General features: G+C 42.3%; 1 protein-coding gene across 4 annotated transcripts in view; it reads right to left on the bottom strand.

Annotated features, from left to right (window-relative positions):
• The window catches only part of Hmox2 (heme oxygenase 2), a 29,686-nt gene that overhangs the window by 3,687 nt on the left and 1,473 nt on the right, over positions 1–24,526 (bottom strand). Inside the window, exon 1 of one of the 4 annotated variants that reach the window (XM_076937314.1) lies at positions 12,252–12,446. The exons of 2 other annotated variants lie outside the window; for them this stretch is intronic. The gene's annotated coding sequence lies outside the window, so the exon portion shown is untranslated. Of the gene's footprint in view, positions 1–164; positions 1,023–12,251; positions 12,447–24,526 lie in introns of those variants that run through there. One more of the 4 variants, XM_076937313.1, reaches the window with a different exon arrangement.

Below are 24,526 nucleotides of genomic sequence, written 5' to 3'. Positions count from 1 at the left end.
CTTTTCTGAGTTAAGCCAATATAACAGAGGAGACACCCCTGCAACTCAAAGCTCTGCCATTACTGGGAGCATTTCAGAATATGGACAGATCTGAAGATGGACAGTTCTTAGGCAGTACACACTGGCATTCAGACGTAAATGGGATACTGTTTGCAATTACTTACTGTCAGCACTTCAGATGTAGGGATGTGATGTAAGGAGACGAGTTGACAGTCTGGCTAAAAGGGATACGAAAGTTCTTTGTACTAGGCTTATTTTTTTTCTGCATGTTTGAAATTATACATAAATAAAAAGCTACCAAAGATAAAAGAAAGCTACATTAAAAAAAATAAAAGTTTCAGGAGCTCTCAGCTTAGTAAGCAGTGCAAAGCTTCCATTTTTCCACACAGTTCTACCTGTGTGGGCTGCCAGGTGAAAAGAATGAGAACAGAGTGTTGACAAGAAGTTGGTTAGTGCTGCCAGGCTGTGCCTGATGGCTCCACTGTAGAACAGAACAGCTCAACAAACCTGAGATTACCTTCAAATAAGTCACCTAGCAAACTGTCCCCAGCCTAGTCTGTACTCTGCTGGGTGCATGAAATAATAAGCTAGCTGATTAAGTCCCATGCCTCAAGGCTGAGCTTTCATCAGCCAGGGAAGTACAATCCCATAATACAGTAACATCATCCTGTATCCCTGGGGACTTCTACTCTAGCAGTATGTAAGGGCACCCACTCGGGGACGTCTAGATGAGCAGTACAGCACAACAGCACCAACTAAGAAAGTCACTCACAAGGACAACAATTCCAACTCTCAAGCCATTTCTGGCCAAACTGGGCCAAGGAAAAGAAACAATTTTCTACCTCAATCAGCTCTTATTTACTGAGCATTTTCCACAAGGGAGACAATTAGTGTAAGAACAGCCCATAAGGCAGGACTGTACGTAGCTCAGGGTAAAGTGCTTGCCTGACTAACGTGTAAGACCTTGGGTTCAAATGTCCAGCACTGTAGAAAACACCCTTAGAAGCCTGGCAGTGCTGGCAACTGCTTTTAATCCCACCACCTGGGAGGCAGAAGCAGAAGGATCTCTGATTTTGAGGCCAGCCTGGTCTACAGAGCAAGTTCCAGGACAGTAAAGACTACACAGAGAAACCTTGTCTCAAAAAAGAAGAAAAAAAGAAAGAAAGAGAGGGGGAGGGAAAAAGAAAGAAAGAAAAAGCCAAGGCAAGGCCCTTGGAAAGAGAGAAAACAAAAACAAAATTTATCACAAAACGTATCTTCTCCTACAGGATCATATTAGTACATAGCATGTCTTCTACAAGGGACCTACCTATCTGCCACCTTTTGGGTTTTTAGGGTATGTGTGTAGTTTGCTTAGCATAGTCCTCAATTTAAAAAAAAAATTAGATGGATTTCTTTTAACCTAATATATCCGAGTGTTTTAGCTGCAAGTATTTATGTGTATCACATGCATGCTTGGTGCCCAGAGAAGTCAGAAGAGGGCACTGAGAAACCCTGGGAACTGGAGTTACTGATGGTTGTGAGCCACTGTGTAGGTGTTGAGAACTGAACCCCAGTCCTTTATAAGATATAAGAACACTAAGTGTTCTTAACTGCTGGGCCATCTCTCCAGCCCCTTCATTTTTTTTTTTTTTTTTTTTTTAAACATACATCCTGCACCTTCTAAGCCTTTTTGAAGTAAATCTGTAGCCCAAACTAAACTTGTGATAATCCTGATGCTTCAGCCTCCTGAGTACTGGATTACAGACATGCCAATAAGCCGGGCCTTCTACTTGCATTCTGATTGAGGTTTAATGAAATATGAGAATGAAATTTAAAAATTACATAGTACAAGACAACACTGTTTGACTCCAAAGCATACATACTTCTGAACTACGGTACACAGAATTGTCTATCAGAATGTAAAGGCAGGAAAAATGGAATGTAGAGAGGCCTCCAGAAGAACTCTCAACAACATAGGGTTCAAAATTGGGAATGTGGTGTAGCAGATTAAAGAAACAACATGATAAAGATAGTAGTACAAGGCTGCTGTGCCACATTTCCTCATGAGGGGCTGAGTGAGGCAAGCTTTGTCAACTGCAGGGTGACTCCTATGTGGACCTTCTAAGGATTTGCAAAGGACTAATGTGGATTTATAAAAGCAAAATGATCACTGCAACTTCAAGGCCAGCTCTATAAGGACAAGTCTATGATTTGAGTTCTAGCCCATTAAGGTTACCTACTAAAGTATGCCCAGAAGTGTTCGTGAACCCCAAAAGACCAAGGGGCTATTTTCGATGCAGTCACATTAGGGTCTCTTTATTACAAGCTCAGGCTTAGGCTCTCCTCCAACACATCCCCGACACAGCAGGATGGGAAGAGGGTGTCCAGCCTGGTGAGTATCTAATAGAATAACTATTGTACACAGACAGGTGGGTGTCCTGAAGCAAGACTGTGAATAATCTCAAATGGTCTGAAAGTACATCTGAGACAATCAGACTAATCTTTGTTTAGCTGTAGCTAGGAAGTAGCTAGGGAGTTAACTCTCAGATATGGACCAAGGACAAGCTGTGGGGTCCTTCCTGGTACTTGGGTGCAGCTTGGGTTCTGTTTCAGGCCAAGTACTCAGGCTTTTTTTTTTTTAAAGATGGAGGCTACTCCCAAGATGGAGTAGGTTTGGCCTCTCATTAAGACCATGAAAACAAACAAGCAAACAAACAAATGTACCAAGAAAGGGCAGAAAAGGAGATGGGGTGTGGGGAGGAGCAGTGGAAGTTGAGAAAGGCTATGGCCCACACCTCTGGGGATCCTAACAGACAAGAAATGCTTCTGGTCTCTCAGTGAGGGATAGCAACAAGGCAAAGAGAGTACCAAGATGACAGCCCTTGGCTACTCTTGAGAGAGAAGGGTACAGTGTAGTAACCTGTCCCAGAGCTTTTAAGTTGCACTATGGTGCTGAAGACAAAGCTGAACACCATAGAATTGCAGATCCCCTGCTGAGATTCTCAAAGCACAGCATGGCAATGTCAGGGACAAGCACATTACCATGCAGTGAGGTAGATAAAACAGTAAAATAACACTAATGCTGTCTATCACTTCAACAGTTCTGCAAATGATACTTGCATCCCAATTATTACAATGAATACCAGTGACTAAATCACTGTTTTATCTGGTACTAAATGCTCATTCTGGGAGTGTAGTTTTCTTGAGCAACAAGACCTTTTTTATCTTTTAAAAATACAAAAGGAAAAAGAAGAGTTGGCTTTCATTAGAACCCATTCATCATTTTCAAATTCTGAGCACTTAATCTGTGTGTGTCGACCCCCACTCTGAGCCATTCTGAATACCCATCCTTTTCAATCTTACCATCTACCAGCCCCTACTTCGGTCTTTACAGCCAGTGAAACACTGAAGTCTGGCTCTAAGAAAGGGCCACAGCTGTCTTTTCAACTATTTAGCTCCTGGACATGGAACACTGGGCTTTCTATAAATCCTTGTTGATGTTAAACAAAACTCTCTCTAAACCAGGTAGGTAGGCAGGAAGGGAGAAAGAAGGAAAGAAGAGGAGATATAATGGCACATGCCTGTATTTCTAGTACTTTGGAAGTAGAAGCAGGAGTTCGAGATTATCTTTGTCTAAATAAAGTTCAAGGCCTATAAAAGGGTAGGGGGCGGAGGAAAGGAGCCAAATATACCAACAGTATGTATCATACTTTGAGACTGAAAATAGCCTGAGCTATATAGGGTCTAGCTATGTAGCTCAGGCTATGCTATTTTTCTTTCTTTCTTTCTTCTTTCATTTATTTATTTTATATGAGTACACTGTAGGTATTTTCAGACACACCAGAAGAGGGCATTGGATCCCATTACACATAGTTGTGGGCTACCATGTGGTTGCTGGGAATTGAACTCAGGACCTCTGGAAGAGCAGAGCCATCTCATCTTAACCACTGAGCCATCTCTCCAGCCCATCCCCCCCTTTTTTTCCTTTTCCCTCTCTTTCTTTCTTTCCTTCCTTCTTTCTTTCTTTCTTTCTTTTGAGAGAGAGAGAGAAAGAGAGAGAGAGAGAGAGAGACAGAGAGAGAGAGAGAGAGAGAGAGAGAGAGAGAGAGAGAGAGAGAGAGAGGCTTATTATGTAGCTCTGGCCATCCTGGAACTGTGTAGACCAGCGTGACCTTGAACTCATAGAGATCCACTTGCCTCTGCTTTAAAGGTGAGCACCACTATGCCCAGTTTAACCCAGATTATTTTCAATCTCAATCCTCCAGCCTCACTCCAGCCTTCTAGATTACAGGCATGTATCACCACATCTAATTTACAATATGTATTTTTAAAACAATAAAATAATACTAAAAACCTGCTGTCTATCATTTTAAGTTTTCTAAACTCCAAGTACAATTTACTTATTTCCCTTCGAAGAATACTGAGTCCTTAAGGTGTCTGAAAGCTCCCTTCCTGGGAAGGCTCAGTATCACTTTCAACCAACATAGGTTGCTGCTAAGGGAGACAACCTGTGTCCATTCTTGTCACCTAATCACCATTCCTCAAGGGAGTGAGCATATAAGGTAATACTAGGAGGTTGCCTTGCCCCAGTAGAAACAATTATCTTCAATTTCTGAAAAGCTACATTTCCAAATCCTCTGCTGACCTGTTCACTCTAGGATATACTCCTTTAAAACTGCACACAGCAATCTGTACAATAACAACATAGAGTCACACTATAAAGTAACAAAATAAATCACACAGCCTAACAGCCAAGGACACTAAGCTACTCAAAGGACAGTAAACAATGGAATGCTAGCACAGCTCTGGCAAGCTGATTAAGCTGCGATCATGCATACACACATAAAAAAAGCCAAACCACTGATTACAAGTATATATAACAGCATACTACAGGGCTGGGGGTATGGCTCAGAGGTACAGTTCTTGCCCAGCATGGATTACATCAGCATATAAGTACATTAATACTAATAAGAAATTTTGAAAACTCTTCAGTCATGGTTTTTGTTGGACAACTTAGCTAACTGGCTACTTCTTTTGTGTAGCATGATCTTATTGGAAAGAAAAAAGGGAAGGGGACAAATGCAAGGAAGGAAAGGGTAAAAAAGGAAACCCAGAGATAGGAATTGGATGGTATAAGCAAACTAGTTAAGATATGTCCTCAACTAGTCAACAAGTCAGTCAGTCCTTGGCCCTTCTACTATCCCAAGTTCCAGAAAGGTCACTTCTGTGTACCTTCCCCCTTTGAAAAAACTGTTACTCATACTGCCAGCTGTTTTTCCAGTCAGCTACTGTTTTCATGCTAATACCTGATTTGAGTGAAGCAGCAAGTTCCTATCACAGAGACTTCCAGCAAGAGCTTCCTGCAGACCCACTCAGCAGATCTGGAACATCCACCTCAAAGATGCTGCTCTGTTAAATCACCGCAAAAGCACCATGACTTTCTGAAATAACATATTATTTAAAGAAACTCTACTTCATGGAGACTAGCTCCAAAAATTTCACAAGGCCAGGTAATTCAGAACACTACTGCTAGGCAGAAATGCAACCTAAGAACTATATCATGGTTCACTTCCCATGTGCTGATTTAAGGACTAATAAAGACTTCCTGTATTCATTCTATTCTGAAAGGAGTAGGTTGCTGAGCTCAGACAACAGAAGAGGAATGGCAAGGTGATCTGCTCCCTGGAATGTGACAATGCTGGAAGTCTGACTCATCGAGGAGTGACACTCAGCGACAACGAGTTTCTGTCCACAATATAAGTCACTGTTATTCTCTGATATGAGAAGGGAGGCTAAGTGGCTGTTCTAAGCATTCCTCACCAAGACTTGAACACAGTTCCCTCTGAACAGATTTCCGCTCGGTATCAGACTTATCATCACTGTGAGTCCCTGTCTGCTTCCTAGAAGCCTCTCTACAGTTCAAGATTTCACTCCTATAGAACTGACACCATCTTGCCCTATATGTGACCGTGGTCACATATAAACAAGAAGCTTCCTACCCAGCAGATAAAGATTTCCCTCAGACTCAGTTTATCAGCATGCCTCAGAGCCTCCAATCTGCATCATAACTGTTACAATGTGCACACAGAATGTTCTAGAAATACAAGTTAAATGAAAGTTACGTGTTGGGTGTGAATTGGGTGCCATGACTCTAAACTGGCCAGTATAAGATTTGATTTAAACGTCAGATCTGGTTCTTTGTTCTCTTTACTTTCAAAGTTTTAGTTGACAAATAATTATATATACTTACTGTACACAATGTGATGTTTTTAAACACGAATACATTGTGGAATGATAACACTATCAACCTTAGGAAATGGGATTAGTATTAGACATCCCTGGGTGAGCTTTCCAGACAATGCCAGGACAACCAGGAAATGATCAACGTAATAAACCCAGTTCCTGAAGGCAGCATGGAGAGTAACTTGGTCTCTTTAGCACCATTTAAAATCTAGCATTTGTGTATGCCTGTTATCACAGCACTTTGGGAAGTGGAAACAGGAGGACTGCCAGAAATGCCAAAGCCAGCTTGAGCTATATAGTAAGACCCTATTTGAAAACAATACAAAAGAGCCAAAAGGGATGGGGGAGAGTAAAATGTAACATGTATAAGAACTGCACATATACAGGGTTAAATTGCTTTGATTGTGAGTCTGAAAATGTAAGTTCAATTCATATAACCCACAATGGTGGGTGAACCAATTCTCAAACAAGCCTACATTCACCCACACAAAGCATAACAAATTCCTCCCCTAGTAATTAAAATAATTTTTAAAAGAATTAACTAAATTACAAGGCGGTAGTGGCACATGTCTTTAATCCCAGCACTCAGGAGGCAGAGGCAGGTGGACAGATCTGAGGCCAGCCTGATCTATAGAGGGGGTTCCAGGCCAGCCAGAGCTACAAAGAGAAAACATATCTCAGGAAACAACAACACCCCCCACCTTCACCCCCCACACAGAGAAAACAAAAACAAACAAAATAAACCCCACAAAACAAAGAAACAAAAACAAGAAGAATTAACTAAATAATAAGGGGCTGGGATGTACAGAGAGGAGGTAAGCTGTTTTCTAGGTTAGCTGCCACACCGCCTGGTATTGGAGAGACATGCAATGTGGACCTGCCAGTGTACTGTAGCTACCCTTGAACTCCTACTTATGGCTAAATATTACTAGAAACCCAGCTTATCTTCAAAAGTGGAAAGCTGACCCTGCATAAAGGGCCCAGTCTTTGGGGATAAAACTATTTGGGTTTGAGAGATGAAGTCTCCATATTCAATAGCTCTTGGCACTGTATGAGTCATGATTTCCTGAAAACTGTGTTTCCTCATCCATAAAACAGGCCAAGAAAAACTGCTTTACCTTCTCACATATGCTGTGTGGACTAAAATGAGATACCTTACATGAAAATATTATATGAAATAAATATAATGCTGCCTCAAATGCTGATCTCTTATTGAGAAAGTGTTGGTAAGAATTAACAACTGGGAAAGCCCTGGGTTTTACCCCAATTAGGTTTAGTAACCTGGGCACAGTAGCGCACACCAACAAGTTAGAGGTGAAGGCAGTTCAAGAGGATCAGCAGTTCAAGGTAATCCTTGGATACACAAGAGTCTAAGGCCAGCCCAGGATACATGAGACCCTTTCCCAAACAACACAAAAACTAGAAAATAGCAACTGGACAACTGTGAAACAATGAGGAAGTAAGTATGAGAAAACCAGCCAATTCATGATTCTAGACACGTCACACCAGAAAACTCAGCCCCTTTCTGTGGCAGTGTGAGGAAATGGCAGTGCTTGTTCTTTCCACGGTAAAACATGTGACCTAGGCAAGAAAGAATGCCCACACTAAATGGCATTCTTTGGGCTGACTCAGCTCAACTGTTAGCTGTGTTAGATATTGGAGACCAACAGTTAAATCAGTTCTAACTGAACAAGACATTTGATAGCAGGGGCCTCTCAACACCCCATGGAAACCACATTATCTCGGTAAGCAGTTTCTGAGTTTCTCTAATAAATGGCCCAAGGTCTCTGAACTCTGGCACTGTCATTCCCCAGGAAATCTAACAGATAAGTTCCACTCTTTTTACATAAATTCCACTCTTTCTTCATTTGATTTGTTGAAGTTCAACCCCACAGTTCACTGAACAGATGACTATTAACCTCTTGATAAAGAGCAAGACCAGACAGGAAATCCTCGAAAAGTAAAGACCCAGTAACCAAAACTTTAGTCTGATTTATGAAACACACTCTTGCAAATCTGGCTAAGTAGCAAGAAAGCTAAATGCACAGGCTAGGTTAGTCCTTGTCAGAACATTTTCTAGTATTCTTGAGATCCTATATTCTACTCCCAGCACTAGGGAGAAAAATCCAGGTGTAGTAGTGCATCCTTGTCATCTTAAACCTGGGGGGAGGGGGAGTGAGGCAGTTCAAGGCCAGTCTAAACTACATAGTGAAACCTAATCTCAAAAAACAGTAACAAAAACTTGATCTAAAAGCACCAGCCTTTTATAAACCTCAGTAAGTGACACCAGCTCAGGATGTATAAGGCTCCTTCCAGAAGCATTTTTTTTTTTTTTAATTGAGGAAGACTGGGTGCCCTAATCTCTAGCATGTCCAACCTCCAAGAGTGCAATGGTAAACACACACAGAGAAGGACCTGGAACTGAATTCTGAGGTAAATCGAGAGTCCTGGTTATTAGGTTTCAAACCTGGAGCAAATGACTGAGGTACTTATTTAATACATCAAAGCAGACCTTGCCCCCAGATTCTCTCAACAATCCCTTTGCCCCATCTTGTTACAGGGTCCTCCTAGATGGCCTACCCTGAACTCTCCAGCTCAGGGGCTGGCCTCCTCTCCTCCATATAATCCAACCACTCGGTTACAGGCATGTTCTTTTTGTACTTATCGTCTCCTGGCTGCTGCACCTGGTTCCCCTCTCTCGTTCCCTTCCCCTTTCTCACATGGCCCAGCTCAGTCTGCTCAGGTCCACTCTGGATCTCCCAGGTGTCCCTATCTCTAACTAGACTCTCCAACAAATCTGTAATGAACTTCCTTCCCCTCCACCATACCTAGGATCACTCAGATTCCTTTCCTTTTTCCCCAATCATTTGGTACCAAAATCCAGGACCAGCCATGTCTCCTTTTCTTTCCTTTTTATTTCTTTTTTTCTTTCACTGGTTAAACAGCCTTCCTATTTGCCCAGCATATGTGAGACACTAAGCTTACTCTTCATAGTCCCAGACCAGGAGGGAGGCCAGGCCTTCCTACAGTAAATGAAATCAACAGCGTACTCCTCCTGCTCCCTGACTACCATCTAACGCTGTATGACATAAATCTCCAGGCCAAGAAGTCAACAATTCTAGTATCATAAGAAAAAAGGAAAGGTGCAAATAGAGCTGTGACTGAATTCTAAAATGATTTGAACAGGATTATATATGTATAAACAGTGTATATATATGAAATGTTTTGCCTACATGTTTGTTAGAGTAGTGTGTGTGTGTGTGTACCTGAAGAGTTGTCATATCCCCTGAGAGTGGACTTACAGACAGTTGTAAGCTGCATGTTGGTGCTGGGAATCAAACCCAGGTCTTCTGGAAGAGCAGTCAGTGCTCTAAAACCCCTGAGCCATCTCTCTAGCAACCCTGAGTAGAACAAAGTACAGGTACCAATTTTCCCTGAAGAAATGCTGGGGAAAATACAAACAAACAAAAACCACAGACTGACCCTATATAACCATTAAGAAAAGGCTCTCGCCAGGCAGCGGCGGCGCACGCCTTTAATCCCAGCACTTGGGAGGCAGAGGCAGGCAGGTTTCTGAGTTCGAGGCCAGCCTGGTCTACAAAGTTGAGTTCCAGGACAGCTAGGACTACACAGAGAAACCCCGTCTCGAAAAAACCGAAAAAAGCAGAAAAGAAGGAAAAAAAAAAAAAAAGAAAAAAAAAAAAAAAAGGCTCTCACTAAAATAAATAATTCAAAAAAAAAAAAAAAAAAAAAAAAAAAAACAAAAAACAAAAAACAAAAAAAAAAACAAAACCAAAGTGGTAGGAATCCCAGCTCTCCGGAGGCAGGGTCAAGTGGATCTCTGGTTTCAAGGCAGGCCAGCCTTATCTACAGACTGAATAGCCAAGGCTACACAGAAAAACCCAATGGGGTACAGGGGGTGGGGTAGGGTAGAGGCAGAGGAAAGAAAAGGCTCTGATCATTTTGAACAAGCTTAAAACCATGGACCATGTACATAAGTAGTCACTAATTTCTTTCACTCAGGCACAAAGGTTGTCACCAGTAGTTTCAGCTTCTATAAAAACAAGAACTGTAAAGTATAGGATCAAAATGCAGTGTAATACATGTATAAATTTTTTTTAAAAAAACAGTATTTTTTAAAAAGAACTGAGAATTGAAAAAACTATAGCCTAGCCTGCTGGAGCATAACGTGGCTCTGGCAGGTCTTGCCCTTCTCCCTCATTCCCTCTGCCTTGCTAAATTAACTAACCTCCAAAGTCTACTCCCTCTTTTGGTCACTTTCTCCTCCTGAGGCTAACCATCAAGTACCAGCTATCAAAGTATTGAAGTCCAGCAATCAAAACTTCCCTTTGGCTCACTTAATTAGCATGCCCAGTTAAAAACACCTCATCCTAACACAGGGTTTCTCTTTTACCATTACCATTTGCCTATGGGCTACATCTGTGTCCTCTCTATACAGAGGCAGTCTTTTGTTCCCCAAGACAAAAATATCCCTTCCCCTTCTCCCTTCTCCCTCATCTCTCTCTCTTGTCTTTGTTTCATATTTCTTGCCCTCTGTCCCTCTAGGGCAAATAAATCTCTGTTCTGAGAACCTGGTCTTATGGTGTCCTGAGCTGATAGTGGTTCCTACAAGAATCACATTTCGGGTTGGAGGGAAAGAGTCAGCAATTAAGATGCCTCCAAAATGCAAACCCAGCTCCCAGGTACTTTCTTCTCTAGTAACACTAAAAAGCCTTAGAAGCTATTCTGTAGGGCAAACATAAAGGACCATAGGCCATAAGCATGACAGATCTGGATACACCATCAGGCTAAACCACTTTTGAGCAGTGTTCCACTGACTATAAAGAAACTAAAATCAACAGGCTGAAGAGATGGTTCACTAACAGGGTAAAAGCACTGGCTGACCTTCCAGAGGACCCAGGTTCAATTCCCACCTGGCACCTCACAACTGTCTGAAAGTCCAGTTCCAGGAGACCTGGCACTTTCACTTAGACATACTCGCAGGCAGAATACCAATGCACATAAAAATAAATAAATAAAGCCGGGCAGTGGTGGCACACACCTTTAATCCTGGCACTTGGGAGGCAGAGGCAGGCGGATTTCTGAGTTTGAGGACAGCCTGGTCTACAGAGTGAGTTCCAGGACAGCCAGGGCTACACAGAGAAACCCTATCTTGAAAAACAATAAATAAATAAATAAATCTGAGGGGGGGGGGGGGCAGTAAAATTTGGCTGAGGCTATAGCTCAGCTGTCCAATGTTTGTCCAGCACAGACAGCCCTGGGTTAAATCCCCAGCACTTCATAAACCGAGCATGTTGGTACAGCCCTGTAATCCTAGCACTCCAGACATAGAGGCAGGAAGACAGAAACTTCAAGGTCATTCTTGGCTACAAAGTAAATGTGAGGCCAGCTTTGGCTACATGAAACACTTTAACAATCAAGTTGGAACTAAACCTGAGTCATTCTGAATGCAAGAGATTCTTCCTGTGTCCTCAACTAGTTTTCACTGGTTCACACATCTGAGTGTTAGTGTGGTATTACTACACACTCCAGGCTACACCAAGTGCCTGTAGCACACTGCATTTATTCCTACAGGAAGGATGAAAAGCATGACCCTATGATTTGTGAGATATAAATGCTTAAGCTTCCATTTTAAAAGCTAGGAGCTGAGGACACAGCTTAGTGGGTAAAAGCAACAAGGACCTGCATTCAGATTTGCATGACCCACACAGAAACAGTGGCAAATCTATAGCCTCAGTTCTGAGGGTGAGGAGAAAGGTAGATCCCTGGAGCTCACTGACCACCCAGCCTAGCCAAATCAATGAACAAGTTTAGTGAGAGAATCTGTTTCAACAATTAAGGTGGAGAAGGACTGAGCAAAGCACTCAATGTTGACCTCTGGCCTCCACATACTTATACACATACTTATACACATACTTACACACACATACACACACTCATGCATGCATGCACGCATGCGCACACACGCGGCTGAGAGGTGCTACTTCTATCTCTCAAACACCCACCTTGGCTCATTCAAATTATACAATCCAAGATGGCTGCTCCTAGGTAAGGCCAACTCTGCTAAGAGGGCAACCCAAGGTGGTCCTAAAGGGGGAGGTGACACACCCCAACACTCCGTGGTGCCTGGAGAGAAACAGCCAGACCTATCAGGCCTTGGTGGATAATAAAATCAGAGGCTCTGGAGGCATTCTTACACTAAAGAGGTCACAATAGGGTCTCCACATCTCTATAGCACTAGTTGCCATAACAATCGAAAGAAACAGAATATCTAGTTACAAGAATCAGCCCTGAGTGGTGATTCTGAGTGAGAACTCTCAGTAAGCTCCAAGGATCTCAGTGTGTAAACTGGGAGGTGGTGGTGCAGGCTTTTAATCCCAGCAGTTGGGAGACATACAGGTAGAGCTCTGTGAGTTTGAGGGAAGAAGGGAAGGAAGGAGGGAAGGAGGGAGGGAGGAAGGAAGGGAAAGAGGGAAGGAGGGAGGGAGGGAGGGAGGGAGGGAGGGAGGGAAGGAGGAAACCCATCTCTGTGTCATCTGTGTAATGATAACTTAAAAACCTAAGCAGTAGCGTAGTTTGTTTTGTTTTTCGAGATAGGGTTTCTCTGTGTAGTCCTGGCTGTCCTGGAACTCACTCTGTACACCAGGCTGGCCTCGAACTCAGAAATCCGCCTGTCTCTGCCTCCCAAGTGCTGGGATTAAAGGTGTGCGCCACCACTGCCCGGTTTAAAAATTTTTTAATATTTCATGTAGTTTCTGCAAGGCACAAGTACATGCTTCCTAGGGGCCTACAGAGTATGGGATTATTCCAAGACTTCCTAACAGTGACATTCCTAAACGAGATCAAGTAACTCCAAAGGCTGATTTATGTTTTATACAGCTTTGTATCTATGGTAGTAGAGAATAAAGCACAGCTGAGAGATCAAGAACAGCCTTTAGGGACTGTCAGAACTAAACTTCCATCTTATACTTTTTTCCTACCTTAATGAGCAAAGAACCAGGAGTCTCTAAGAGTGGGAGTCTTCAACTGTGTTCTCTCATCAAATAAGGGCTGATTTACATACAGACAACTATGTCCCATAAGAACGGCCACACACTGGAGTATAGACTCATCAAGTTTTTTTCTATAATAAAAAGCCTCTCTGGGACTGGAAAGACGGTTCGGCAATTTGGCAATTAAGAGCTCATACTGCTCTTGGTGAGAAACTGAATTCAAACACTCTATGTTGGGCAATTCACAACTACCAGTAACTCTAACTCCTGAGAATCTGACGCCCTCTTCTGGCCTCTGCAGGCACCACACAAACACACTCAGATATATACACACATAATTAAAAGCAAAATGCTGGGCCATGGTGTGAGCCTTTAATCCCAGCACTTAGGAAGCAAAAGCAGGTGGATCTCTCTGAGTTCGAGGCCAACCTGGACTACAGAGTAAGTCCCAGAACAGCCAGGACTACACAGAGAAACCCTGGTAGGAGGGGAGTGGTAAAAAGACTCTCAGATGCAGGTCTATATACAGGAATTTACTTTAATCCAATCAAACTTTATTTTTGCAGAGGATTGAAATCAGAACCTATCAAATGATCTATATCCTCAATCAAATTTTTAAGATAAATTTACAATCATTCACTGTTAGTAAAAAATTTAAAAGGCAAAAAATAATAGTGATACACTGATTACTTAGCAGAACTTTCCACTAGATTTCTAGACAATTTGGTTCCTCAATGATACTTCCTAGGATTGAGAGGAAGAAGAAACAGGCTGTTGTCATGCATTTACTTGATCTACACCAGAAATTTCTGAGTTGTGTTATTTTCTTAACTAGTAGATTCCCATAACATAGTCTTTCCAACCCAATAGTTATTTGCCATTTACATGAATGTAATATATGACTATTAATTTAGATACACGTTTCAGTATTTGTGTCATGCTACATTATCCTATGACCTGAAGATGGAATCTCTCCATCTGAATGTTTCTAGAGAATGAGTTCCACAAATCTAACATCAGGTATATGCCCAGACATCTGCCTACGTCACAGTCCACCATGGGAGCTATTACAACACACAAGAGGCTGACATGGGTACTGAGTGATGAGCTCTAGAGCCTCAACAATAGTAACCACGCAGTAAAAGCTAACTGAAATCAGTCAACAACAGAGAAGCCTGCTGGCTACACAGTACAAGAGGCACCACATGAATGTGGCTGTAGTTAAAGCACAAGTTCTCAATGCTCACAATCAGGACCAAACTCTGCTCCTGTCACATACAAGCTTATGTGACAGAACATAAAACAGAACATCTTGGCGCACGCCTTTAGTCCCAGCACTTGGGAGGCAGAGGCAGGCAGATTTCTGAGTTCAAGGCCAGCCTGGTCTACAGAGTGAGTTCCAGGACAGCCAGGACTACACAGAGAAACCCTGTCTCGAAAAACCAAATAAATAAATAAAACAGAACATCTACTTAATTTAATTTCTCTGAGTTTCTACTCTTTATAGTAACAATTCTACAAGGTAGTTATGAGAAATTAAATGAGTCTAAAACTGTCAAACTGCAGAGGATGATTACATACATACACCTGTAATCCCAAAACTCAGAATGCTCAAACAGAAAGACAGGAGTCTAAAGCCAGCTGGAGAGATTCTGTCTCAAAATAACATGCTGGATGTGGTGCACAGGTATAATCTCAGCAGTCAGGAAGCTGAAGTAAGAGGACTGCCACAAATTTGGGGCCAGCCTGGTTTACATAGTGTGTTCTAGGCCAGACAGGGCCACATAGTAAGACCCTATCTCAAAAACATCAAACAAAAAAATGGGGGATATTGCCCAGGTGGTGATGGTACACACCTTTTGATGCTAGCAAAGGCAGCTAGCTGGAGGCAGACAGGAAGACCTCTGTGAGTTTGAAGCCAGCCTAGTCTATAGAGCAAATTCCAGGACAGCCCTGGATAGAGAAAACCCTGTTTGGGGTAGGGATGGAGGGGAAAGAAAGCTCTTTAATAGCAAGAACCAGACTCTGGCTAATGCCCAAAGAGAAGGCTTATGCATTCCACATACATTGTCATCCTTAAATCTCTTTCAATCCTGGCCCCAAGTTATACTTTCAACAATTTAAACAAGGACAGGAAACTGCAAGTCTGGCTACTTGGACAGATGGGATATTTGCACAGCAAAGATATCACCAGAATTGTATCTTGATATTGCCAGAATTATATCTTTTTATATTATATCAGTTACTGCTCTTAATCACTGAGACATCTCTCTAGCTCCCAGATTTACTTCTTAAGTACACCAGTGTGAAGGAAAGGAAGGAAGGAAACCTAACCAAACCAGTATTGCTATTTGTGGAGTCATTACCATGTCTATCTTGGCCACTCAGCAGAATTATACTTTTCCTAATAAGAGCTTGAGGAACTTAAGGCAGATCAGGACTCAGTTATAGTTGCAGCCCAGAGCTGGCCCTCTGAACTACCCTTGAGCAAGTTCTTGATATGAGGATGGGCCTAATGGCTGGTTTTAAGTCAGAAACTTTCAGTTATGGAACAGAAGTTTCTAACAGTTTCTGACAAGCCTGGTAGGTATACTACTTATCTTCAAGAAGGCAGTGCTCCTTTAACTAAATTCTACTCTGTATAATTTAATATTTTCTAAGCAATTGGTTTTATTTGTTTAGATACAGTATCTCTTTGTAACAATCCTAGCTGTCCTGGAACTTACTATGTTGGTCAGGGTGGCCTCAAACTCACAGATATCTGACTGCCTATGCCTCCTGAATACATGCACTTGGCTCGTAAGCAAGTTTATTAGTAAATCCTTTATAACATCAATTTTACTACTTCAAGTTTCTTCTGCATCATTATTTTATGATGCATAAACACAATTAAGAATTTGTTGGATGAATGAAAGATTTCTGAAATTGAGGTATTCTTAAGCAGATGTCTTTACAGAACTGTGTATATTGCTTGTAAGATTTATATATTACAGAATGGAAGACCAAGAGGGCACCCCTGACAGGATTCACTCTCAGGGTTGAGATGCTGAAACCTGCTGTTCCAGCTCCCTGACTGATCCTGCCTCAAACTGATGCTATTTCCAGAGACTTGCTTCTAGAACAGCTTCACAAAGGGCTGCTGATCCCAGATAACCTTGGTTCATCCAGCCTTTCAGAATGTTCCAGTCAGGACTTCAGTTAAACCATGAACCGTCTCAAAGTATAGAGACTGGACAACAAATGATCCAGCTAGCTTTCTTTTGACTTAACCATTTTTCCAATTTCCTTTTGAGCACCCACACAGAAATCCTTCACCCCAATTCAGCAGGAAGCAATTATAAGAAGGCCCGTAGTCCCAGTCCCTTAAATTAGGGTGGATGGTTTTGGTCATTTTATGAGTTATAGATACGTTGTCATTTAGGGGATGACTGCAAATAATGGTAATGGACAGAGAGAAAACAAAATAGGGAACGTAGACTCAGGGATTTCTCTTTCCTTTCCTCTTCTCTATCCTTTCTTTCTTAGGTGTCTTAGGGTTTTATTGCTGTGAACACACATAGTGACCAAGGCAACTCTTACAAAGAACATTTAACTGGGGCTGGTTTACAGGTTGAGAGGTTCAGTTCATTATCAAGGTGGGAGCATGGCAGTGTCCAGGTAGACATGGCATGGGAGGAGAGTTCAACATTTCGCTCTGAAGACAAACAGAAGACTAGCATCCTCAGGCAGCTAGGAGGAAGCTCTCAAAGCCCACACCCACAGTGACACACTTCCTCCAACAAGGCCACACCTACCACAAGGCCATACCTTCAAATAGTGCCACTCCCTAGGCCAAGCATATTCAAACCACCAGAGCAAGGGATGAGGGGTTGAGAAGAAAAATGGAGGATATAGAATTAAAGAAAACTAGACAAACAGCCGGGCAGTGGTGTCGAATGCCTTTAATCCCAGCACTTGGGAGGCAGAGGCAGACGAGGGCAGCCTGATCTACAGAGTGAGTTGGACAGCAAGGACTACACAGAGAAACCCTGTCTCGGGGTGGGGGTGGGGGGAACCTAGACAAATAAGGGTAGATTATTATTAAATCTACTCTTAAACCAAAAACATTTTATAGCCATAATCTAACATTAATAGAGACCTTTATATTTTGATGCAGTACTGAGGTTTTCTCTTGTTACACTGGTACAGAATTTTGTATATTGATACAAGTCTTAAGGTTTTTATTGGTTAAAATTTTTGTATATTGGGGGCTGGAGAGATGGCTCAGCAGTTAAGAGAACTGACTGCTCTTCCAGAGGTCCCGAGTTCAACGCCCAGCAACCACATGGTGGCTCACAACCATCTGTAATGTGATTCTGATGCCCTCTTCTGGTGTGTCCAAAGACCACTATTATGCACTTTTATACATAAAATAAAGATAATTCTTTAAAAAAAAAAAACTTTGTATATTGATACAAAATTTAAGACCAATTTTGTTACAACATAATAGATGTATGTTTCAATTCTTGTGTTTATATGTACCATGTGTGTGCCTGGTGACCTCAGAGGTCAGAAGAGGGTGTAAGATCCTCTGGAACTAGAGTTGTAAATGGTTGTGAACCACCATGTGGATACTAGGGATTGAACCTAGGTCCTTTGCAAGAGCATTTCTTGCTCTTTTTTTTTTTTTTTTTTTTTTTTTTTTTTTAAGATTTATTTATTTTATTTATATGAGTACAATGTAGCTGTCTTCAGACACACCAGAAGAGGGTGTTGGATCCCATTACAGATGGTTGTGAGCCACCATGTGGTTGCTAGAGGTTGAACTCAGGACCTCTAGAAGAGCAGTCAGTACTCTTAAGGGCTGAGCCATCTCTCCAGCCCCAGGAGCAATTTTTTTACAATCATGGCAACAAATGCTTCTCAGCCTCTGTCAGAAATTCCTTGTTGTCTAGATCAGTCAACCTATAGACCCAAAATTTCAGGTTAAGAACCCTATTTTAGGAGTTTATGGGTGACACTCTCTGCAAGCATGAGACTTGCACTACAAGTTGCTCTTCTATAGCTCTCTCCTCCTTTGGCCTTCTTCCTGCTTTCTTCTTTTACCTGACCTACTGTGAGTTTGGTTCTAGTTCTCCATCTTTTCAATTTCTCAGCTCTTTAACTTTCCTGACTCCTCAAAACACTGAGCATCAGGAGGATAATGATAAATCTTACAGCAATTGTACTGTTCTGGGTTTCCCAAGATGAGTGACAGTTCCTAGTAAAAACAATGCCAGGTTTTTGATGACTTTAGTGCAACTTCACTTAGCACAGCTTAGAGGTTAAATATACGCGTCCCAAATGGGCTCACATTTCTGTTCCACTATCCTCATACTAGGCATATGTACTTAACATGTCAACTCCTTTAAAATTTGGAAGTACACACCAGTGTGATTACTGAGATTTTTTTTTAAGAGACACATAGCTCCTATAGTGCTTACAGAAAATGACATAATAAGAATCCTTAGTTCTTGCTGGATATAGTAGCACAAGCCTTTAATCTCAACACTTGGGAGGCAGAGACAGGTGGATCTCTGTGAGTTGGAGGTAGCTGTATATAGAAACCTTGCTTCAAAAACAAATCAAAACAAACAATCAACCAACAACAAAAACCCCACCCTGGTCCTGATACTTGGTTTTGAACCATAGTCTGTCACAGAACTTCTAAATTCTTCCCAGATGGGAGAAGAGTCTGTTATTCTACTGCAGTGTCTCTGCCTGTGCTCTTAGATAGCTTGAGAACTTTCTAGTGAAAATAACCACTGTATTAAAGTGGACACTTTCAGTCCTACTCCCAGACCTCTTCTGGAGAGAGAAGAGGTAAAAGTTGAAATGATATGACAATGGTTAATGATATAATCAATCATATATACAGAAAAATTAAAAGAGCCGCAGATTAGCTACTAGAAAGAATAAGCTGAAATTTAAGAAGGACACAGACTCAAAGCCACTGCCTACATGTTATGCACTTCATCCATCTAGTTGTTCACCATATCGGTTTCTGTATTTACATGTGCATGTAAGTATATAAACATGGAAGTGTATGTGAAGGCCAAGGGTTGATATCATCTGTTTTCCTCAATTGTTTCTCTACTCTTTAAAAAAATAAAATAAGCTGGGCAGTGGTGGTGCATGCCTTTAATCCCAGTATTTGGGAGGCAGAGGCAGGTGGATTTCTGAGTTCAAGGCCAGCCTGGTCTACAGAGTGAGTTCCAGGACAGCCAGGGCTACACAGAGAAACCCTGTCTCAAAAAAAAATAATAATAATAAAATAAAATAAAATAAAATAAAAATAAAAGACAGGATCTCTCATACAGCCCGAAACTCACAGATTCGGCCAGACTGGTTGGCCAGCAAACTCCAGCAATCTGCCTATGTCCACCTCTTTAGCACTGGGATGCAGGTATGTGCTGTACATGAACTCGCTTGCTCAACTTTTTTTCCTTCCTTCCTAAGATATGTGTGTCCATATGTCTGTAAGTGTACAAGCATGCAGGTGTCAGTGGAGGCCAAAAAAAGGCATCATATCCTGTGGAATTTGAGCTACAAGAAGTTGTGAACCATCCATACTGGGAACATAATTCCAATCCTCTCCAAGAGAACCAAGCTCTCTTCTGAGCCATCTTTCCAACCCCTACACCAGCTTTTTACATGCATGCTAGGGACCAGAAACCAGGCTTTCATGGCAAACACTTTACCAACTCAGCACACACACCTTGCCCCCGAAAGTCCATGTACATCTAGAAGAAATTAATAAATTAAAAAAAAAAATTTTTTTAATTTGTTTTAGAGGGGCTATGGTGATAGCTTGCAATACACAGCAGTCTTTCTGGAGAAACCAGCAAGGATCTATGAAGGAGAATTATACTATCAACAAATATGTTCTACAGCTAGAAAAGAGGGGTTGGGGACAGGAGAAATGGCTCAGTGGTTAAGAATACCAGCTGACCTTCTAGAGGGCCTGGGTTCAGTTCCTAGCACCCACATAGCAGCTCACAACTGCCTGTAACTCCAGTTCCAGAGGTTTCAACACTTTCACACAGACACACATGCAGAGAAACACTAATGCACATTAAAAAAAAAAAAAAAGCAAAGAGGGCTAAGATGTTGTTTTGGATTTCAAATAGCTTTCAAATATGGGTGATAGGAAAAGTAAAAATATAACACAACAGGGTGCAACATTCTACACGTGCTAGCTGTACAACAGATAACCATGGAGATTCTAAGTTTGACAGAAGAGCTCTGATTTCAAATATACTACACATCAATTCCTTCAGTTCACCTGAATGCTTAGATTATGGGTCATCATGTCTGGCAGAAAATTATAATTATAATAACCACTTTAGGGACAAGCCAGACAACTAGATTAACATTGTTTGGTTTAAAAAGTACTAATAATATAGTACTTTTAATAGGTAAAAAGTACTAACAAGCCACGAATTGGACACATGCCTGTAACCCCCACGTGCAAAATGTTCAGGAGCTTCAACAGGTTCAACATGAATTCAAAATGAGCCTGGACCTACAAAGTGAGTACCTGCCACCAGAGAGAGAGAGAGAGAGAGAGAGAGAGAGAGAGAGAGAGAGAGAGAGAGAGAAGGAGGAGGAGAGGGGAGGGGAGGGGAGAGAGGAGGGGAGAGAGGAGGGGAGAGGGAAGGAGAGGGAAGGAGAGGGAAGGGGAGAGGGGAAGGGAGAGGGGAGGGGAGAAAGAAAGAGAAAGAGAAAGAAGAGAAAGAGAAAAGAGGAAGGGAGAGAAGGGAGGGAGAGAAGGGAGGGAGAGAAGGGAGGGAGAGAAGGGAGAAGAGAAGGGAAGAGAGAAGGGAGGAGAGAAGGGAGAGAGAAGAGAGGAGAGAGAAGAGAGGAGAGAGAAGAGAGAGGAGAGAGAGAGGAGAGAGAAGAGAGAGGAGAGAGGAGAGAGAAAAGAGAGAGAAGAGAGAGGAGAGAGGAAAGAGGAGAGAGGAGAGAGAGGAGAGAGAGGAGAAAGAGAAGAGAGGAGAGAGAAAGAGAAGAGAGAGGAGAGAGGAGAGAGGGGGAGGGGGAAGGGGGAGAGGGGGAGAGGGGGGAGAGGGGGAAGGGGGGGAGGGGAAGAGAGGGGGATGAGGGGGGAGAGAGGGGAGAGAGGGGGAGAGAGGGGGGAGAGTGGGGGGAGCGAGGGGGGAGAGAGGGGGGAGAGAGGGGGGAGAGAGGGGGGAGAGAGGGGGGAGAGAGGGAGAGAAGGGGAGGGGGGAGGGGGAGAGGGGGAGGGGGAGGGGGGAAAGAGGGGGAGGGGGAGGGAGAGAGAGAGAGGAGAGAGGAGGAGAGGAGAGGAGAGAGGAGAGGAGAGTTGAGTTTGGACTCTCAAGTAAATGTGGGAATGAATACAAACTACAGTGCAACCAGTGTCTCCCATAACTACGAAAATATCAGGGGGAAAAAAAAGCAAAAGCTGGGAGTATTCAGGCAAGCTAGGGACAAGACAGTCTCATTATGCTGTTCTTTCCTAAAGCCCTTGTAAAGTTACTGAGAGCTATGTCAATAATTAGGTTCATGATACTCCTGGGAAGGAGACAAAAGCCATTCCTGTGACCAAAACTTAATTTTCCCCTAGGCAGAAAGAAGGTAACATCTGCTTGGTTGGCCACTTGCACATGATCTGAGAACATGGCTAATAGTAGGGGACAATTACCCTGTCGTCTTCTTTTGCTGGTATTTTGGCCATGTAGCCCATTAACTTACAAGTCTTCCAGTTCATCCCCTTCTCTGCTCAGCTTGGGCTTTATTCCAGAGGACTAATCAACAATCAAATTCTAGCTGGGCATTAGTATTACACACTTTTTAATCCCAGTTCTTGAGGGGCAGAGGCAAGCAGTTCTCGGACTTTGAGGCCATCCTGGCTTACAGAGAGAGTTCCAGGACAGCCAGGGCTACACAGAGACTCCCCCATGCCCCCAAAAAGGAATCAAATTCTAAAAACCACAGATTCCCAGTCCCAATCACAGATTTACCAAAATGAACAGTTTTAGTAATCCCTATCTTACTTAAATCAATAAGCAGTGTTTAAAGGCTCCAAAGACTGGGAAACTCATCAAGTATTAATAACCCCTTGGGTATAAAACTAAAGTGGGCTAGGTATGGTAGTGCCGTCATCTAATCCCCACACTGGAGAAACAGAGAGTCAAGATCTCTGTGAGTTCAGGTTAACATACAAACACAGCAAGTGAGACCCTGTGTCAAACAAGGAAAAAACATTTATTCCAATATTTAGGAGTCAGGGGAAGAAAGAGCCCTTCAATCTAACAAATGGAGTTCCAGGACAGCCAGGTGAGACTGTCTTTAAAAAGAATAGCAGCTGGTGAGATGGCTCTGTGGTTAAAAACACTTGCTGCTTTTGAAGAAGACCCAGGTTCAGGTTCAGTAAGCCACTTGGTGGCTTACAGCCATTCATAATTCTAGATCCAAGGGACCTTCAGGTACTGGGTACATATGTGGAACACACAACTTATCATGCAGGCAAAACACTCATAAGTAAAAATAATCTAAAAAAAAGGTTTTTAAGAATAAAAAAGCCGCACATTTTTTAACTGGGTATAATGGGAAACACTTGTAAGGCCAGCACTCAAAGAGCTGAAGCAGAAAGATCTCTAGTTCAAGTCCACCCTAGGTTGCAAAGTGAAATCCTTGTCTCAAAAGAAAGCAAAACAGGGCCAGTGAGAGTAGAATGAATAAAGGCATTTGCCACCAACCTGAATTTGACCCCTGGGACCCAAATGGTTGTAAAAAGAAAACCAACTCCTACATGGTGTCCTCTAACCTCTACAACCCCATCTTAATTTTTAAAATTTAAAGAAACAAAACAATCAACTAAAAAAGTCTCCTTCTTGGGCAGCAAAATGGATCCTCTGGTAATAGTGCAAGCTTAACAACGTGAGCTTGATCTCTAGAACTCACTGTAGAGAGAGAACCAACTTCCACAAGCTGTGCTCTGGCCTCCCTGATGTGCATACATACCATCATGCACACACACAATTTTGTTGTTGTTGTTGTTTCAAGACAAGGTTTCTCTGTGTAGCCCTGGCTGTCCTAGCTTTCTGTAGACCAGGCTGGCCTTGAACTCAGAGATCTGCCTGCCTCTGCCCACCAAGCAGTGGAATTAAAGGCATATACACCAGTGTCTGGCTGCTCTTGAATTTTCAAGTAGGCTATCTTGCACCCCAACTCTAGCTCAGATGCTACACAAAAGTCTGAAAACCAAATGAATGCCTGGCTACAAATTTTAGCAAGCAAGAAAATTTCTCTCTATTGCCAAAAACTGATAATAGGGGGTTGGAAAACTGGCTCAGCAGTTAAGAGCACTGAATGCTCTTCAGAGGTTCAATTCCTAACATCCACAGGCAGCTCATAACTGTCTATAACTCCAGTTCCAGGGGATCAGACACTCTCACGTAGACATAAATGCAGGAAAACACCAATACACATAAATAGCCAAGAATGTCCTTGAACAGCTCCAAATGCTGGAATTACAGCAGCAGATCAGCATGTCGTGTACCAGCTTCGAGATTCCCTTTGGTTGCCTCCCAAGCCTCCAAAAAGGAATACGTTTAACTTTTCATTCAGCTATGGCCAGTGAGATTCAAAGAACATTTGGGGCTTTATTTTGTTTTGTTTCTCCAAGGAGTGACAAGCTAAATTGTGAATTTTACTCTGATTTATGCAATTCTGGTTTCTAAAAGATCTGCCTTCTGGAAGGGTGATATTCCAGTTTTTGGTACAATCCAGCTATTAAAGGAAATTTCTAAAAATCAAGGTAGGCCCAACTATCTGAGTCTGCAAGTTTCAACACATCTAAGTTAAAGACAATTAACATGTGACCTCTGTAGCTCCGTGGCTTTATCAGTTGTAGAGCACTCATAGTCCTATATATAGTCTCAAGTGACTGCCCTAAGCAAAGAAAAAAAGGAACTCAGGTCAAACCAGAGAATTCACAGGATTTCCTCTTCAGGTCCCCAGAGGGATCAAGTCATTCAGTGACCCTCCAACTTTTGAAGGCTCACAGACCCTCACACCCTAATCAGTGTTTTGGCTAAGGCACTTTATCAGAAAATGTTTACCAATTTTATCAAGTGAATTTATAAATATCCTACTGAACTGGGAGCTCCTAGCAAACATTATGTCTTGTGATGTTTCTGGAAAAAAACTCAACAAATACTTTTTACTCTTCAAAGAAACTAAAAGCATTGATACAGCTGTAACCAAAACATAGTTACCTCCCAGTGTAATGTACATCTCTG

The sequence above is a fragment of the Arvicanthis niloticus genome, chromosome 6 (genome assembly GCF_011762505.2).
Source record: "Arvicanthis niloticus isolate mArvNil1 chromosome 6, mArvNil1.pat.X, whole genome shotgun sequence".
NCBI lineage: Eukaryota > Metazoa > Chordata > Mammalia > Rodentia > Muridae > Arvicanthis > Arvicanthis niloticus.
The sequence above is the reverse complement of the archived record's forward strand: the minus strand, read 5'-3'. Positions and strand labels throughout refer to the sequence as shown.